Source organism: Pseudorca crassidens, chromosome 18, assembly GCF_039906515.1.
Source record: "Pseudorca crassidens isolate mPseCra1 chromosome 18, mPseCra1.hap1, whole genome shotgun sequence".
In the NCBI taxonomy this organism is placed as follows: Eukaryota; Metazoa; Chordata; class Mammalia; order Artiodactyla; family Delphinidae; genus Pseudorca; species Pseudorca crassidens.
In genome coordinates, this window is record NC_090313.1 from 50,670,247 (window position 1) to 50,683,872 (window position 13,626).

Sequence of the window (13,626 nt, forward strand, 5' to 3'; positions counted from 1 at the left end):
TTACAGATTTTTTTCCTGTATTGATATCTGGTCTCATAGTGTTGTGGTCAGAAAGATACTGATATGATTTCAATTTTCTTAAATTTACCAAGGCTTGATTTGTGACCGAAGATATGATCTATCCTGGAGATTGTTCCATGAGCCCTTGAAAAGAATGTGTATTTTTTGTTTTTGGATGGAATGTCCTATAAATATCAATTAAGTCCCTCTTGTTTAATGTATCATTTGAAACTTGTGTTTCCTTATTTTTATTCACTTTGGATGATCTGTCAAATGGTGAAAGTGGGGTGTTAAATCCCCTTACTATAATTGTGTTACTGTCAATTTCCCCTTTTATGGATGTTACTATTTTCCTTATGTATTGATGTGCTCCTATATTGGGTGCATAAATGTTTACAGTTTTTATATATTCTTCTTGGATTGATCCCTTGATCATTATGTAGTGTTCTTTTTCTCTTATAATAGTCTTAGTTTTAACGTCTATTTTGTCTGATATGAAAATTGCTATTCCAGCGTTCTTTTGATTTCCATTTGCATGGAATATGTTTTTCCATCCCCTCACTTTCAGTCTGTGTGTGTTGCTAGGTCTGAAGTGTGTCTCTTGTAGACAGCATATATACAGATCTTGTTTTTGTATCCATTCAGCCAGTTTATGTCTTTTGGTTGGAGCACTTAACCCATTTACATATAAGGTAATTATCAATACGTATGTTCCTATTACCATTTTCTTAATTGTTTTGGGTTTCCTATTGTAGATCTTTTCCTTCGCTTGTGGTGCCTGCCTAGAGAAATTCCTTTAGCATTTGTTGTAAAGCTGATTTTGTGGTGCTTAATTCTCTCAACTTTTGCTTGTCTGTAAAGCTTTTAATTTCTCCTTCAAATCTGAATGAGATCCTTGGTGGGTAGAGTAATCTTGGTTGTAGAGTTTTCTCCTTCATCACTTTAAATATGTGCTGCCACTCCCTTCTGGCTTGCAGAGTTTCTGCAGAAAGATCAGCTGTTAACCTTATGAGGATTCCCTTATGTATTATTGTTTTTCCCTTGCTGCTTTTAATATTTGTTATTTGTATTTAATTTTTGATAATTTGATTAACATGTGTCTTGGTGTGTTTCTCCTTGGATTTATCCTGTAAGGGACTCTCTGTGCTTCCTGGACTTGATTAACATTTCCTTTCCATATTAGTGAAGTTTGCAACTATAATCTCTTCAAATATTTTCTCTGTCCTTTTGTTTTTCTCTTCTTCTTCTGAGACCCCTATAATTCTAATGTTGGTGTGTTTAATGTTGTTCCAGAGGTCTATGAGACTGTTCTCACTTCTTTTCTTTCTCTTTTCTTTATTCTGTTCTGCAGTAGTTATTTCTACTATTTTATCTTCCAGTTCACTTATCCATTCTTCTGCCTCAGTTATTCTGCTATTGAACACTTCTAGAGATTTTTAATTTCATTTACTGTGTTTTTCATAACTGTTTGTTTGCTCCTTAGTTCTTCCAGGTCCTTTTTAAACATTTCTTGTATTTTCTCCATTCTATTTCCAAGATTTTTCATCATCTTTACTGTCATTATTCTGAATTCTTTTTCAGGTAGTCTTCATATTTCCTCTTCATTTGTTAGGTCTGGTGTGTATTTGCCTTGCTCCTTCATCTGGTGTGTGTTTCTCTGTCTTTTGATTTTGCTTAACTTACTGTGTTTGTGGTCTCCTTTTTGCAGCCTGCTGGTTCATAATTTCTGTTGTTTTTGGTGTCTCTCTCCAGTGGCTAAAGTTCATTCAGTGGGTTGTGTAGGCTTCCTGGTGGAGGGGACTAGCGCCTGTGTTCTGGTGGATGAGTCTGGATCTTGTCTTTCTGGTGGGCAGGTCCACGTCTGGTGGTGTGTTTTGGGGTATCCCTGGACTTATTATGATTTTAGGCAGCCTCTCTGCTAATGGGTGAGGTTGTGTTCCTGTCTTGCCAGTTGTTTGGCATAGGGTGTCCTGCAATGTAGCTTGCTGGTCATTGAGTGGAGCTGGGTCTTGGCATTGAGATGGAGATCTCTGGGAGATTTTCACCATTTGATATTACATGGAGGTTGGAGGTTTCTTGTGGACCAGTGTCCTGAACTTGGCTCTCCCACCTCAGTGGCACAGCCTTGATGCCTGGCTGGAGCACCAAGAGCCTGTCCTCCACTTGGCTCAGAATAAAAGGGAGAAAAAAAAAAGAAAGAAGATAAAATAAAATTTAAAAAAGTAAAATAAAATAACATTATTAAAATAAAAAATAATAATCAGGAAGAAAAAAAATTTAAGTTATAAAAAAAAATTAAATAAAGGACAGGCAGAACCCTAGGGCAAATGGTTCAAACAAAGCTAAACAGAGAAAGTCATACACAGAAGCATACACATACATACTCACAAAGAGAAAAAGGGGAAAAAATATATATATATCATTGCTCCCAAAGTTCACCTCCTCAATTTGGGATGATTCATTGTCTATTCAGGTATTCCACAGTTGTAGTGTACATCAAGTTGATTGTGAGATTTTATCCACTGCTCCTGAGGTTGCTGGGAGAAATTTCCTTTTCTCTTCTTTGTTCACACAGCTCCTTGTGTTAGGCTTTGGATTTAGACCCGCCTCAGTGTGGGCCTGTGGGCATCTTTTCTTTGCTCAGAGAGGACAGGGATAAAGGAGCAGCTGTTTTGGTGGTTCTGGCTCATTAGGGATGGGTACAGATGTTGGGCAATCCTGCAGCAGCACAGCCAGTGTAAAATTGCACCAGCCAGAGGCATGCCATTCATTCTCCCAGGGAATATGTCGCTGGATCATGGGACCCTGGCGGTGGCAGGATGCACAGTGTCCCTGGAGGGGAGTTGTGGATAGTGACCTGTGCTTGCACACAGGCTTCTTGGTGGCTGCAGCAGCAGCCTTCGCATCTCATACCTGTCTCTGTGGTCCGTGCTGATAGCCGTGGCTCTCACTCTTCTCTGGAGCTCCTTTAAACGGTGATCTTAATCCCCTCTCCTCACGCACCAGGAAACAAAGAGGCAAGAAAAAGTCTGTTGTTTTTTCAGTAGCTCCAGACATTTTCCCGTACTCCCTCGTGGCTAGCTGTGGTTCACTAGCCCCCTTCAGGCTCTGTTCATGCAGACAACCCCAGTCCTCTCCCTGGGATCCCATCGAAGTCCAAGCCTCAGCTCCAAGCACCAACCTGTCCCGGCAGGTAAGCAGACAAGCCTCTTGGACTGGTGAGTGCTGGTCAGTACCGATCCTCTGTGCAGGAATCTCTCTGCTTTGCCCTCCACTCCCCAGTTGCTGTGCTCTCTTCCATGACTGCAAAGCTTTCCCACTCTGTCACCCACATTCTCTGTCCAGGAAGGGGCTTCCTAGTGTGTGGAAACCTTTCCTCTTTCACAGATCCCTCCAAGAGGTGCAGGTCCCATCCCTATTATTTTGTCTCTGTTTTTTCTTTTCTTTTCTTTTCTTTTCTTTTTTTTTTTTTTTTTTTGCCTACCCTGGTACGTGCAGAGTTTCTTGCTTTTTGTGAGGTCTGAGGTCTTCTGCCAGCGTTCAGTAGATGTTATGCAGGAGTTGTTCCACATATAGATGTATTTCTCATGTATTTGTGGGAAGGAAGGTGATCTCCATGTCCTAGTCTTCCTCCATCTTGAAGCTCCAGCCCATTTGTATTTTTATTATAAAAATTAGAAGCATATCATGTTTATGGTAAAACAAAACAATTGTTACTGAATTCTTATTCCATTTGGATTATAATCCTGATTTTTAAAGTGTTTTTGTAAAATTTTATCTAACTTAATACCATAAACACAAGTTATTATCTTATTTGGTTTAATAAAAAGTTAGATCCTCATCAATATTAAATGTTTTGTCAGGAACACAAAGACAGTAATTTGCTGTTCCCCAAGTTATTTTTGCATTATGTTTGAAATGAATTGTCAAGTTTTGTAACTGCTGTTCTCTCTGAAAAGCAGAAACTTCTTGAGGGATAGCAAATGTAATTAATTAGTGATTGTTTCAAGATTACAAAGATGGGAGTACCTCAGTAATAAAAAGCTATAGACAAATTAAATGAACAGGTCAATATCTTTGATGAATATCGAAGCAAAAATCCTCAACAAAATATTAGCAAACCAAATCCTGCAATACATAAAAAGAATTACACACCATGATCCAGTTGGCTTTATTCCGTTGTCACAAGGATGGTTCAACAGAGGCAAATCAATCAATGTGATATACCACATCAAAGGGTAATGGTAAAATAACATGATCATCTCAATAGACACATAAAACAGATGACAAAATTCCACCTTCATTCAAGATAAAATTTTTAATCAAAGTTGGTACCGAGGGAAGATATCTCAACATAATAAAGTCCATTTATGACAAACACACAAGCTAATACTCAAAAGTGAAAAGCTGAAAGCCTTCCTGCTAAATTTAGGAACAAGACAAGGATGCCACTCCCACTGTTCCTATTTAACATTGTATTGGATGTCCTAGCCACAGTAATCAGACAAGGAAAAAAATAGTCATCCAAACTGGAAAAGAATAGGTAAAACTGTCACTATCTGCAGATGACATAAAACTCTATGCAGTGATCCCTAAAGTCTCCACCCAAAATCTTAAGAACTAATACATGAATTCAGCAAGGTAGCAGGATACAAGATCAATATACAGAAATCTGTTGTGTTTCTATATACTGATAATGAAATATCAGAGAAAGAAGGTAAAAACAAATTCCATTTAAAATCACATAAAAATACCTAAATAACCTAGGAATAAGCTTAACCAAGGAGATGAAAGACCTATACACTGAAAGCTATAAAGCATTGATGAAGGAAATTGAAAATGAGGCAATGAAATAGACAGATATCCCTTGCTCTTGGATTGGAAGAATTAATATTGTTAAAATGGTCATACTATCCAAAGCAATCTACAGATTTATTGCTACCTCTATCAAAATACCATGACATTTTTTAACAGAACTAGAAAAAATAGTCTTAAAATTTATATGGAATCACAAAACCCCTGAATTTCCAAAGAAATCCTGAGAAAATGAACAAAGCTGGAGGTGTAACTCTCCTAGACTTCAGACTATATTACAAAATGACAGTAATCAATACAGAATGGTACTGGCACAAAGACAGATATGTAGATCAATGGAACAGAATAGAGAGCCCAGAAATAAACCCATGCACTTATGGTCAGTAAATCTATGACAAGGAGGCAAGAGTATACAATGGAGAAAAGACAGTCTCTTCAACGAATGGTACTGGACAGCCACGTGTGAAAACATAAGATTAGAACACTTCCTCACAACATATACAAAAATAAACTCAAAATGGTTTAAAGACACATCATCTCACACTTGTCAGAATGACTGTCATCAAAAAGTCTACAAATAACAGACTTTGGAGTGGATGTGGAGAAAGGGGAACCCTCATAAGCAGTGGGAATGTAGATTGGTACAACCACTATGGAAAACAGTATGGAAGTTACTGAAAAATTAAAAATAGAACTATCATATAATCCAGTAATTCCATTTCTGGGTGTATATCTGTAAATAAAATGAAAACTATATTTCAAAAAGACACATGCACCCCCATGTTGATAGCAGTATTATTTACAGTAGCCAAGACATGGAAGCAACCCAAGTGCGCATCAATGAAGTATTGGATTGAGAATATGTGGTCGTGACATCACCCTGCTGTGACACACACACAGTAGGAAAACTGACTAATTAAAAGGATTTACCATGCATCTTATGACTCTTTACTGGAGCCTCAGGAGATAGGTAAAGATGAATGTTGTGTCTCAACCAACACTGAAAATGTGAAGTTTAGAAGACATTTGTTAAGTCAAGTCACCTCATGGTCAAACTCAGGTAGCTGTTATCTCTTTAGTTGACTCCAATTTGCAGCAATTTCTTAATCTTTTCTTTCTGAGACCTGACACTTTGAAGTGTAATAGTCAGGAAGGAGGTCAGGCAGCCTGTAGGAACAGAGAGAAGCTCCCAGCTCCCAGGCTGCCTGGAAACAGGATGTTGGAACTGTAGCCACAAGACTGCATTCTGCCAACAACCTGAATAAGTTTAGAAGCAGGTTCTTCCCAAGAGCCTCCAGTTCCCTGACCAGTGATCAGACTTTCACCCTCGGGACTGAAAGCACAGAGTCTTAACCACTGGACCATCAGGCAATTCCCCCGAATTCCCCACTTCTTAGTACCTCTGCCACCCTAGTCGAAGCCACCATCATCTCAGGTTTATCCACTGAGCGGGACTGGGAGTGGCAACATCCCAAAGCAAGGAGCCCACTTAGCAACCAGATCTTAGATTCTGAGGACTAAGAAATCTGGCAGAGACCATCTTCATTGAATGAATCAAGTAAACAAAGTTAACATCACAAGGAGTGCAACAAATTGAAATTTTGTACCCCTGATAGGATGCAGTAAGAAGAACACAGCATCTCTTACATGATATACCTGCCAAAGTGCATCACTTGAGACCTGTGACTTGCATGAGTGGCACCTCCACTGGAATCCTGTGGGACATAATTCTTTTTCCATGTGCATAGGAATTACCAAAGAAAAACTGCACTGGACAGATTTATTGAGTCATGTGGTTGACAGGATCTTGGTGCTTGAGCTGGGTGTCAGGCCTGAGGCTCTGAGGTGGAATAAACAAGTTCAGGACATGGGTCCACTGGAGACATCTTGACCCCACATAATATCAATCGATGAGAGCTCTCCCAGAGATATTTGTCTCAATGCTAAGACCTAGCTCCACTCAAGGACCAGCAAACTACAGTGCTGGACACTCCATAACAAAAAGCTAGCAAGACAGGGACACAACCCCACCCATTAGCACAGAGGCTGCCTAAAATCATAATAAGTTCACAGACACTCTAAAACACACCACCAGATGCAGTCCTGCCCACCAGAAAGACAAGATCTAGCCTCATTCAACAGAGCACAGGCACCAGTCCCCTCCACCAGGAAGCCTCCACTGCCCACTGAACCAACCTTAGCCACTGGGGCAGACAGCAAGACAATGAGTACTGTGAACCTACAGCCTGCAAAAAGGAGAGCCCAAATACAGTAAATTAAGCAAACTGAGAATACAGAAAAATACACAACAGATGAAGGAGCAAGGTAAAAACTCACCAGACCAAACAAATGAAGATGAAATAGGCAGTCTACCTGAAAAAGAATTCAGAGTAATGATAGTAAAGATGATCCAAAATCTCAGAAATAGAATGAAGAAAATACAAGAAATGTTTAAAAAGGGCCTAGAAAACCTATGGAGCAAATAAACAATGATGAACAACACAATAAATGAAATTAAAAATACTCTAGAAGGAACCAATAGCAGAATAACTGAGGCAGAAGAACGAATAAGGGACCTGGAAGATAAAATAGTGGAAATAAATACCACAGAGCAGAATAAAAAAATTAGAATGAAAAGAATTTAGGACAGTCTCAGAAAACCCTGGGACAACATTTAAACACAACAACATTCATATTATAGGGGTCCCAGAAGAAGAAAAAAAGGAACTGAGAAAATATTTGAATAGATTATCGTTGAAAACTTCCCTAATTTGGGAAATGAAACAGTCAATCAAGTCCAGGAAGGGCAGAGTGTCCCTTACTGTAAAAACCAAAAGAGAAACATGCAGAGACATATATTAATGAAACTAACAAAAATTAAAAACAAAGAAAAAATGTTAAAAGCAGCAAGGGAAAAGCAACAAATAACATACAAGGGAATGCCCATAAGGTTAAAGCTGATCTTTCAGCAGAAAGTCTACAAGACAGAAAGGAGTCGCAGGGTATGTTTAAAATGAGGGAAAAAAAAAACCCTAAAACCGAGATTACCCTACCCAGCAAGGGTCTCATATTGTAATATTCAACAGAGAAATTAAAACCTTTACAGACAAGCAAAAGCTAAGAGAATTCAACACCACCAAACCAGCTTTACAACAAATGGTAAAAAAAAACTTATCTAGGCAGGAAACACAAGAGAAAAAAAAGACCTACAAAAATAAAAAAAAAAAATTAAGAAAATGGTAATAGGAAGATAAATATTGATAATTACCTTAAATGTAAATGGATTAAATGCTCCAACCAAAAGACCTAAACTGGCTGAATGGATAAAAGAAATAAGACATGTATAGATACTGTCTACAAGAGACCCACTTCAGACCTAGGGACACATACAGACTGAAAGTGAGGGGATGGGAAAAGATATTTCATGAAAATGAAAACCAAAAGAAAGCTGGAGTAACAATTCTCATTCAGACAAAATAAACTTTAAAAATAAAGACTATTACAAGAGACAAAGAAGCACACTACATAATGATCAATGGATCAATCCAAGAAAAAATATATAACAAGTGTAAATATTTATGTACCCAACATAAGAGCACCTTTATAAATAAGGCTAATGCTAGCAGCCATAAAAGGGGAAATCAACAGTAACATACTAATAGTAGGGTACATTAACACACCATTTTCACCAAAGGACACATCGTCCAAAATGAAAATAAATAAGAAAGCACAAGCTTTAAATGACACATTAGACAAGATGGATCTAATTGATATTTATAGGACATTCTATCTAAAAACAACAGAATACACTTTCTTCTCAAATACTCATGGAACATTCTCCAGGATAGATTACATCTTGGGTCACAAATCAAGCCTTGGTAAATTTAAGAAAATTGAAATCATATCAAGTATCTTTTCTGACCACAATGCTATAAGACTAGATATCTATTACATAAAAAAATCTGTAAAAAATGCAAACGCATGGAGATTAAAAAATACACTAATGAATAACCAAGAAATCAAAGGGGAAATCAAAAATACCAAGAAACAAATGACAAAGAAAACATGATGACCCCAAACCTATGGGATATAGAAAAAGAAGTTCTAAGAGGGAAGTTTATAGCAATACAATCCTACCTTAAGAAACAAAAAGCAACTTAAATAAACAACCTAACTTTACACCTAAAGCAATTAGAGAAAGAGGAAAACAAACAAACAAACAAACAAACAAAAAAACAAAGTTAGCAGAAGGAAAGAAATCATAAAGATCAGATCAGATATACATGAAAAAGAAATGAAGAAAACAATAGCAAAGATCAAAAAAAAAAAAAAAAAACAACTAGGAGGTGGTTCTTTGAGAAGATAAAAAAAAATTGATAAACCATTAGCCAGACTCATCAAGAAAAAAAGGAAGAAGACTCAAATAAATAAAATTAGAAATGAAAAAGGAGAAGTAACAACTGACACTGCAGAAATACAAAGGATCCTGAGAGATTACTGCAAGAAACTATATGTCAATAAAATGGACATCCTGGAAGAAATGCACAAACTCTTAGAAAAGCACAACCTTTGGAGACTGAACCAGGAAGAAATAGAAAATATAAACAGACCAATCACAAGCACTGAAAATGATAATCTGATTAAAAATCTTCCAACAAACAAAAGCCCAGGACCAGATGGCTTCACAGGCGAATTCTATCAAACATTTAGGGAAGAGCTAACACCTATCCTTATCAAACTCTTCCAAAATATAGCAGGGGTAGGAACACTCCCAAACTTATTCTAAGATATAGCAGGGGTAGGAACACTCCCAAACTTATTCTAAGAGATCACCATCACCCTGCTATGAAAACCAGACAAAGGTGTCACATCTTTGTCTGTGACAAAGAGAGAAAACTACAGGCCAATAACACTGATGAACATAGATGCAAAAATCCTCAACAAAATACTAACAAACAAAATCCAACAACACATTGAAAGGGTCATGAATAATGATCAAGTGAGGTTTATCCCAGGAATGCAAGGATTCTTCACTATACACAAATCATTCAATGTGATAAACCATATTAACAAATTGAAAAAGAAAATCCAGATGATCATCTGAATAGATGCAGAAAGAGCTTTTGACAATATTCAACACTGATTTATGATTAAAAAAACCCTCCAGAAAGTAGGCATAGAGGGATCTAATCTCAACATAATAAAGGCCATATATGACAAACCCACAGCCAACATCACTCTCAATGGTGAAAAACTGAAACCATTTCCACTAATATCAGGAAAAGAAAAGGTTGTCAACTCTCACTGCTATTATTTGACATTGTTGTGGAAGTTTTAGTCACAGCAATCAGAGAAGAAAAAGAAATAAAGGAATTCAAATCAGAAAAGAAGTAAAGTTGACACTGCTTGCAGATGACCTGATGCTATACATAGAGAATCCTAAAAATGTTACCAGAAAACTACTAGAGCTGATCAATGAATTTGGTAAAGAAGCAGGATACAAAATTAATGCACAGAAATCTCTTGCATTGCTATACACTAATGATGAAAATCAGAAAGAGAAATTAAGGAAACACTCCCATTTAACATTGCAACAAAGAGAAAAAAAATACCTAGTAATAAACCAAGTTAAGGAGACAAAAGACCTGTATGCAAAACACTATAAGACACTGATGAAAGAAATTAAAGGTGATACAAACAGATGGAGAGATGTACCATCTTCTTTTTTTGGAAGAATCAGCACTGTGAAAGTGACTGTACTACCCAAAGCAATCTACAGATTCAATGTAATCCCTAACAAACTAATGATATTTTTCACAGAACTAGAACAAAAAATTTCACAATTTGTTTGAAAACAGAAAAGACCCCAAATAGACAAAGCAGCCTTAAGAAAGAAAAACGGAGCTGGAGGAATCAGGCACCTGGACTTCAGACTATACTACAAAGCTACAGTAATCAAGACAGTATTGTACTGGCACAAAAACAGAAATATAGATCAAGGGAATAGGATAGAAAGCCCAGAGATATACCCATGCATATATGGTCACCTTATCTTTGATAAAGGAGGCAAGAATATACAATGGAGAAAAGACAGCCCCTTCAATAAGTGGTGCTGGGAAAACCTGACAGCTACATGTAAAATAATGAAATTAGAAGACTCCCTAACACCATACACAAAAATAAACTCAAAATGGGTTAAAGACCTAAATGTAAAGGCCAGACACTATAAAACTCTTAGAGGAAAACATAGGCAGAACACTCTATGACATAAATCACAGGAAGATCCTTTGTGACCCCCCACCTAGAGAATAGGGAAGAAAACAAAAGTAAACAAATGGAACCTAATGAAACTTAAAAGCTTTTGCACAACAAAGGAAACCATAAACAAGATGAAAAGACAGCCCTAAGAATGGGAGAAAATATTTGCAAATGAAGCAACTGACAAAGGATTGATCTGCAAAATTTACAAACAGCACATGCAGTTTAATATCAAAAACACAAACAACCCAATCCAAAAATCAGCAGAAGACCTCAATAGACATTTCTCCAAAGAAGATATACAGATTGCCAACAAACACATGAAAGAATGGTCAACATCACTAATCATTAGAGAAATGCAAATCAGAACTGCAATGAGGTATTACCTTACACCAGTCAGAATGTCCATCCTCAAAATTCTACAAATAATAAATTCTGGAGAGCATGTGGAGAAAAGGGAACCCTCTTGCACTATTTGTGGGAATGTAAATTGAGACAGCCACTATGGAGAACAGTATGGAGGTTCCTTAAAAAATCAAAAATAGAACTACCATATGACCCAGCAATCCCACTACTGGGCATATACCCTGAGAAAACCATAATTCAAAAAGAGTCATGTACCACAATGTTCATTGCAGCACTACTTAAAACAGCCAGGACATGGAAGCAACCTAAGTGTCCATCAACAGATTAATGGATAAAGAAGATGTGGTACATATATACAATGGAATATTACTTATCCATAAAAAGAAATGAAATTGAGTTGTTTGTAGTGAAGTCGATGGACCTAGCGTCTGTCATACAGAGTGAAGTAAGTCAGAAAGAGAAAAACAAATACCATATGCTAACACATATATGTGGAACCTGAAAAAAAGTTCTGAAGAACCTATGGGCAGGATGGGAATAAAAGCACAGACCTACTAGAGAATGGACTTGAGGACATGGGGACGGGGAAGGATAAGCTTTGACGAAGTGAGAGACTGACATGGACATATATACACTACCAAATGTAAAATAGATAGCTAGTAGGAAGCAGCCGCATAGCACAGGGAAATCAGCTCAGTGCTTTTTGTTCACTTTGAGGGTGGGATAGGGAGGGTGGGAAGGAGAAGCAAGTGGGAGGGGATATAGTTATATATGTATAGCTGATTCACTTTGTTATACAGCAGAAACTACCACACCATTGTAAAGCAATTATACTCCAATAAAGATGTTAAAAAAAAAAAGAATATGTGGTATATTCCTAGGTATACAATGGAATATTACTCGGTGGTAAAAAAAGAATGAAACACTGACATTTGCAATAATGTGGATGCACCTAGAGAATATTATGTTTAGTGAAGTGTCAGATAAAGCAAATACAGTATGATACTGCTTATACATGGAATCTAAAAAATATATACTATAAATGAATATATACCAAAAACAGAAACAGACTCACAGATATAGAAAACTTGTGGTTGCCAAAGGGAAGAGAGAGGGGTTGGAACAAATTAGGGGTATGGCATTAATGGTTACAAACTACTATATATAAAATAGACAAGCAACAACGACATATTGTATAGCACAGGGAATTAAAGCCTATATTTTGTAATAATCTATAATGAATATAATCCGCAAAAATACCAAATCACTATGCTGCACACCTGAAATTAACAGAATGTTATAAATAACCTGTACTTCAATAAAAAATAAAAATTAAATTTAAAAGTATGGAGAAGTGTGAAAATCACACCAGGAAATTTCTTTTAAATTAAGAGTATGTGAATTTTTTGATGTGTATAATAACGTGATAGCACATAAATAGCCAGTTGTTCTGTTATCCTTTGCTTGATATTGTGTATTTAGTATAGAAAAGCATGAGAAGCTACTTTATTTTTCTGACTTACAGCTAGTTCAATAAAATTCAACAGCAACATATTTGATAATCACATAAAATGGTTAAAAAATAAGAATATGCCATTAAATACATGATTTTTATAAAAAATACACAAGAGGCAAAAATTATTTTGTTATCAGAATATAAAACACAATCTATTTTGTCCACATGCAGATCCTTAAATTTCTCTTCTGCACACTTCCTCCCAACTAAGTTAGTAGATACAAAGAGCATCTACACTAGAAAGGATCAGGGGTTTGCTTTCCTTGGATGAAAAACAATTATATACTGTACATGAGATTTATATATTCCTTGGAATCTTGGGTTTGGAGGGTTAGAAAAAATCATATTCCTAAATCTTATACTTTACGTACAAACTGCCTCATGTTTGTTTTATTAACAGTTACAAGCATGTCATATCATTCTTTCCAAGAGTCCATATAAAATAGCAACATCATTTAAGAATTGTACCTTTTTTTAAAGTAGGCTCTTCTCTCAGACTCTGAAACATCCCTTTGCACAGCATGGGGAACACAAATAACTTTGGTTTTAAAACCCCTAAACCCCACATATGCCCCATACAGTGCACAATGTAGCCAGTTATTTTATAAGATTTGTAAGTGAATATTGTATGACGCTGTCTCCAAATAGGGGTGTTTACAGAGGTGATGAAA